The sequence below is a fragment of the Arachis hypogaea genome, chromosome 10 (assembly GCF_003086295.3).
Source record: "Arachis hypogaea cultivar Tifrunner chromosome 10, arahy.Tifrunner.gnm2.J5K5, whole genome shotgun sequence".
NCBI classification, from domain to species: Eukaryota; Viridiplantae; Streptophyta; class Magnoliopsida; order Fabales; family Fabaceae; genus Arachis; species Arachis hypogaea.
The window spans coordinates 13,488,321-13,494,313 of NC_092045.1; the positions used below are offsets into that span (position 1 = coordinate 13,488,321).

At 37.4% G+C, this 5,993-nt stretch overlaps 1 long non-coding RNA gene across 1 annotated transcript; it reads left to right on the top strand.

The window, feature by feature from the left end:
* The first annotated feature begins 2,539 nt into the window (after window positions 1-2,539).
* On the top strand, window positions 2,540-5,787 carry LOC112715202 (uncharacterized). The gene is made up of 3 exons (XR_003159536.3): window positions 2,540-2,806; window positions 3,442-3,658; window positions 3,756-5,787. It is a non-coding gene; the product is annotated as an uncharacterized lncRNA (long non-coding RNA).
* Window positions 5,788-5,993: the final 206 nt, after the last annotated feature.

The following is a 5,993-nucleotide window of genomic DNA, read 5'->3' on the forward strand; positions in this document are numbered from 1 at the left end:
ATTTCACCAAAAATCCAGAAATCAACTAATTCAATAACAAAACAACATATCAATCTCAACAGAAAATCATTCACATCACAGGCATTAATCCATTTACATTAATATACTAAACTTATCAGGTATTCAAAACCCAAAACATTTTCTTATTAAAACAAACCCCTACCTCAAAAGTCGAATCCCTTTTTATTCTTAACTAGCGGCATCAACCTCATTGACTTCTAGGCAATATCAACAACGACAATTAATGTTCACAATAATGACGACTTATCTGACATAAATTGGGATTAACGTAGAGTTGATATTAAGCAGAATTAAAATAGAATTAGTGATAGAGTATTGCGGTAAAGAGGAACGGAACCAAATAATCTCACCGCGAGAAACGAAGCAAGATGACACCGCATTGGCTTTTATTTTAATCATACAATTTCTAAAACTCAACCCCTGAGATATTAACATCGCAAAATTCTCAATAATTTATAGCAGAATAATAGCGGTAAGGATTTCAAGGCTAGAATAACTCACTACGGCTAAACAGAAATGAGGTAACCGAGCGGCAACAGCTCCGGCAACTACCTCAAGTGACGACTGCGGCCCAAATCTCTAATAACAACAACTGTAATAGCTAGGAAATGACAGCAAGGTTCCAAGAATTAAAAAAATAAAAACTAGAAGCAAGTACGCACTTACCGGCAGTGGATCCCCGCAACAGAAACTTGGCAACGTGACCGACAGTGACAGTGACAACTTGGCAATGACGGAGTTCTGGCAAAGCTTGTTGTCCTCTCTCTCGTGCATTCTGTTCCTTATAGTGACGGCGGCCCAACAGTAGTGGTGGTAGGACGCGGCAGCACAGAACGACGACAGTGACGCGAATGGATCCACTTCCTCTCACGTGCATCAATCTCCAATTAGTATCTCTCTCACTCTTTGCGAACTCTTTCTTCGGCTTCCATGGCGACGACGGCAAGTTTAGTGGAGGCGACGGTAGCAGGACGCGATGACAGTGGCGGCTCTTCCTCCCCTGTGCGTGCGCTCTCTCTTCCGTTCGGTGGCTATGGTTTGCGGCTTCCTCTCCTTTAACGGCGACACAACGGCGCGGTGGCAGTGATACCCGCCGATGCCGTCCTTCCTCTTCCCCTCTTCTCTTTTCATTTCTCTCTTCCCCCTTCATCCTCCCTTCTTTCTGCGTGTGTGCATGTATAGTTGGAAGAAGGGGGTGACGGCTGATATGGGTAAAAAGGGGTAGGGTTTTGTGTGTTTAATTTTTAGGGCTAGGATTTGATTTGGGACAAATTTAAAATTAGGGATATTTTGGTTAAATTGGGGTTTGGCAAATTCTAAATCAAATTAGGTTATATGGTATTAGTTTTTAAATCTAATTTAATCCCTCAAAATTACTTTGAAAATATTATTTAATTATCAATTTGCTAAATGGGCTTTCAATCAAGTATTCTAATTTAAAATTAGAGATAATATAATTAATTTTCTTTGTTTATAAAATTTTAAATATTAAATTCTAAAATCTCAATTATTTAAATAAAATCATATAAAATTCTTATTATTTTACAACTACTAAAATTTATAATTTAAATATATAAAATACTCAATAATTGTAAAATCAGATAAAAAATATTAATTTATTTTAAACTCAATTTACCGAAATTTAATTTAATTATCTTTAATAAAATAAGTTCTGATATTAAAGTCTTTAATGAATAAATAAATTGAATTTAGCTCATAAATATATATAATTTAAAAAAAGTGACCTTATTTTAATAAGAATAATGCTATTTTATGGTAGTTCTTTTTGTTTTTTAAAATTAAGTGAATATAATAAATCAAATGAAGACAGTAATACAAAATTTTTGTATATAAAATAAAATTAATTCTTTTATTTACATTATATTTATTCAAGAAATTGTTTTTCGGCAATTTTTTAATAAAATTAAAAGAAAGTAATTAGAAATGGTTGAAATAGTGTGCTTAAGAAGATACCGCCAAAAACTATTCACGTTCAGGATAATCGTAAATCTTTAGTTTCAGAATTTTCTTTTCTTTTTTTCAGTGTCAAATAATATACTTACTTCGTCTTTGTTCAATAATGCAACAAAAAAAAAAAGACCAGACTTCAATGTCATACCAAATATTTGTTGGATCCTCAAAAAAGCCCAAGAACATAATCATTATCATTAACGAAAGATTACTACAACTAATTAATTGTCCTCCTCCATCACTCTTTGGACACGCTGCAGAGGTTGTCAGGAACTTTCAAGGCAACCTACACACACGTAAACTCCTCCACTAGCCACCTATTTTCAGGACCTGCTAAAAATTTTTTTGTTCAGCATGGTAGCATAACCCATAAATGGAAGCATTTCACGTAAGGCACAGTACGGTCTTAGCATACTGATGAGGCATGTACGATCAAGTTGTAATTTTTTTTTTGTCGTTTAGATGGATTGTGAATGACTACTCTACCCTCATTTCATAATAGGAAAAGTCCATTATATATAGCTCTCAAATGAGAGAGACAAATTTTGAGCTGCAATCTTTTGGTTTTCTGTCAGGATAGTAAAGAGTAAAAGTAAAGGGAGGCAGGTCATCATCAATGTGAGCTGAGCATGCGTTGAGGAAGGGGTCTGGAATAGTGGATTCCAATTCTGAATAGAAGCTTTCCGTCGCCGAAGCTGGATATGTAGGTGTAATTTATCGGCATCTCATTGAGTGAATAGGTGGTCGATTGATGCGGTGCGAGCTTTTTGGGTATACGCTGTAGATGTTATCGTGACTCACCATATGTGATAAGGTGAGCGTTGTTAATTCTTCATTTATTATTTACGATGGAAATGCTAATTAATCCCTTCTTCTTTATTTGAATGGTTTGGATTATGTTTCGTGGTTTGAATGAAATCTTCCAAGTAAAGTTTGGTATAATAAATTCATGTGAAAATGGTCTTCGAGAACAAGTTGTGTAGCTGTTGGTATAGGGTGGGTTGTTCCGATGATGATGTAGTGAGTGCATTATATTCCTAGAAGCGTTGATATTGGGGTAGAAGCTTTGGGTTGCCTATATTAACATGTTATAATATTTTGCTTCATTAATAGGATTGCATTAATTGGCCAGTTTGTGATGGTCAGACTGGATATTATTGTTGCCTATGAAATAGTGAAAGTTCTTTGGAACCACAAGTGGGTGGATCATTTAAACGAAGTAGCTATCGCCTATTAGGAAACAGATGAATAACATTAATCATGAACCGATATCGACGTCAACCAATTATAAATCGGGGATTCCAGATCCAAAAGATGGGCTTTTGAATGAGGCATACGACAATGGAGAGTTTGTAGATTATGATTATATTAGTTTTTTGTCATTGTGAAGATGAATGGTATAAGTTCATGAAATCTAGGTTGATTGTAGCCTTGTTAATTGTTGTGCAGGAGACATTTTTTGACACGGGCATCGAAGGGGACGAAGCGCCGAAGCGGGGTTTTTAGCAATGGCGTAGACAAACACAGATCCTCAATTGACTCAGGTACCAAGTCATGTTAGCATTGAAGATGTGTTGAAGACGGAGTTCTTTACCCCTGGGAAGCAAGAGAATTCTACATGAGTTATAGTAGGCTAAAAGGTTTTGCAATAAGGAAGACTAAAAAGGTAAAAAATATCAAAGGAGAGATCGTTAGATACACTTTTTTTTGCAGAGATAAGGATCAAGAGGAATCATACTAATGATAATTGGTTTGTTTCACAGTTTGTAGACGATCATAACTACACCCTGCTCTCAGAAAAGTTTATTTGATATCTACCTTCACACAGGAATACGTCTAATGTAAAAATTGCTCAAATGAATAACTTGGGGCAAGTTGGGATAAGCATCCCAAAGATATACTAGTCATTTGTGATGCAAGTTGGGGGCTTTAACTTAGTAAGGTTTACTAAGCAAGATATGCACAATAAGGTCCGAAAGCAAAGTGCTTTACAGGATGGGGATTTAAATGCCACACTGCGATTTTTCAAACATGTTGCCTAGAATAATGAAAAACTGTTTTGGAGGTATGAGGTAGCGGATGGATCTCATATGTGTGATCTTATATGGAGTGATGGCTGAAGTCAGGAAGATTATGAGGCATTCGGTGATGTACTCGCCTTTGATGCAACCTATAGGAACAAGTATAACCTTCTTGTCATTGTTTTGTCCGGAGTTAATCACCATAATCAAACATGCGTATTTGCAATAGCAATGGTTTCATGCGAGTCACAGGATTTGTATAAATGGGTGCTAAGACGGTTTCTTGAATGCATGCGGGGAAGGCCCCAAAGGCAGTTATAACTGATGGAGATCCTTCTATGAGGCTGGCTATTATGCATGTGTTTCCAGATGCGCATCACAGACTTTGCGCGTGACATCTACTTAGGAATGACATCGCTCATAACTCACAACCATGGTTCACCCAATTATTCAAATAGTGCATGCTCACTGACATGGAAGTCAATGAATTTGAAATGCAGTGGGAGACGATGTTGACCTCTATAGAAAGAAGTTGTCATGGGCTACCGCATACATAAGGGGCAAATTCTTCGCAGGCATAAGGACAATCTCTCAGTATAAATCGTTGCATGCTAAGTTGGGTGGGTTGTAGAGAGTAGATATGGGATATTGGACTTTGTAACAAATTTTCAAAAATGTGTCGATTTTCTTAGAGACAAGGAGGAAGAACTTGACTTTCGGTCTTTTTATGGTACCCCAGTGCTTCAAACACAGTTCCCAGAGATTGAGATGTCGGCGGCAACCCTATATACCCAAGACATTTTTTTTATAGATTTCGAGAGTCCCTTAAGTGGGCCATAAGATTTTACATTGTAAACTGGCAGGATTGTGAACATGGATGTTGCTATGTGATACAGAAGTATCACCACGCGGAGGCAACCTCACAAGTCTTGCATCAGCTGCACGATGGAACATTTCAATGTAATTGCCGTAGGATGGAGTCGTATAGGATCCCTTGTGTTCACTGATGAGCGGATATTTTATACGCTTTTTGGGGGTAATTTCATGTAGATTTTAGTATGTTTTAATTAATTTTTAGTAGAATATTATTAGTTTTTAGGCAAAAATCATATTTCTGGACTTTACTATGAGTTTGTGTGTTTTTCTGTGATTTCAGGTATTTTCTGGCTGAAATTGAGGGAGCTGAGCAAAAATCTGAGTTAGGCTGAAAAAGGACTGCTGATGCTGTTGGATTCTGACCTCCCTGCACTCGAAATGGACTTTTTGGAGCTACAGGAGTTCAATTGGCGCGCTCTCAACGGCGTTGGAAAGTAGACATCCAGGGCTTTCCAGCAATATATAATAGTCCATACTTTGCACGAAGATAGACGACGTAACTTGGCGTTGAACGCCAAGTACATGCTGCTATCTGGAGTTAAACGCCAGAAAAACGTCATGATCCGGAGTTGAACGCCCAAAACACGTTATAACTTGGAGTTCAACTCCAAGAAAGGCCTCAACTCGTGGATAGCTTTAGTCTCAGCCCCAGCACACACCAAGTGGGCCCCAGAAGTGGATTTCTGCACCAATTATCTTAGTTTACTTATATTCTGTAAACCTAGGTTACTAGTTTACTATTTAAACTACTTTTAGAGATTATTCTTGTACCTGATGACATTTTCAGATCTGAATTACATACTTTTTGACGGCATGAGTCTCTAAACTCCATTGTTGGGGGTGAGGAGCTCTGCGGCGTCTCGATGATTTAATACAATTTCTTTGTTTTCCATTCAAACACGCTTGTTCTTATCTAAGATGTTTATTCGCGCTTAATTATGGAGAAGGTGATGATCCGTGACACTCATCACCTTCCTCAATCCATGAACGTGTGCCTGACAACCACCTCCGTTCTACATCAGATTGAATGAGTATCTCTTAGATTCCTTAATCAGAATCTTCGTGGTATAAGCTGGATTGATGGCGGCATTCATGAGGATCCGG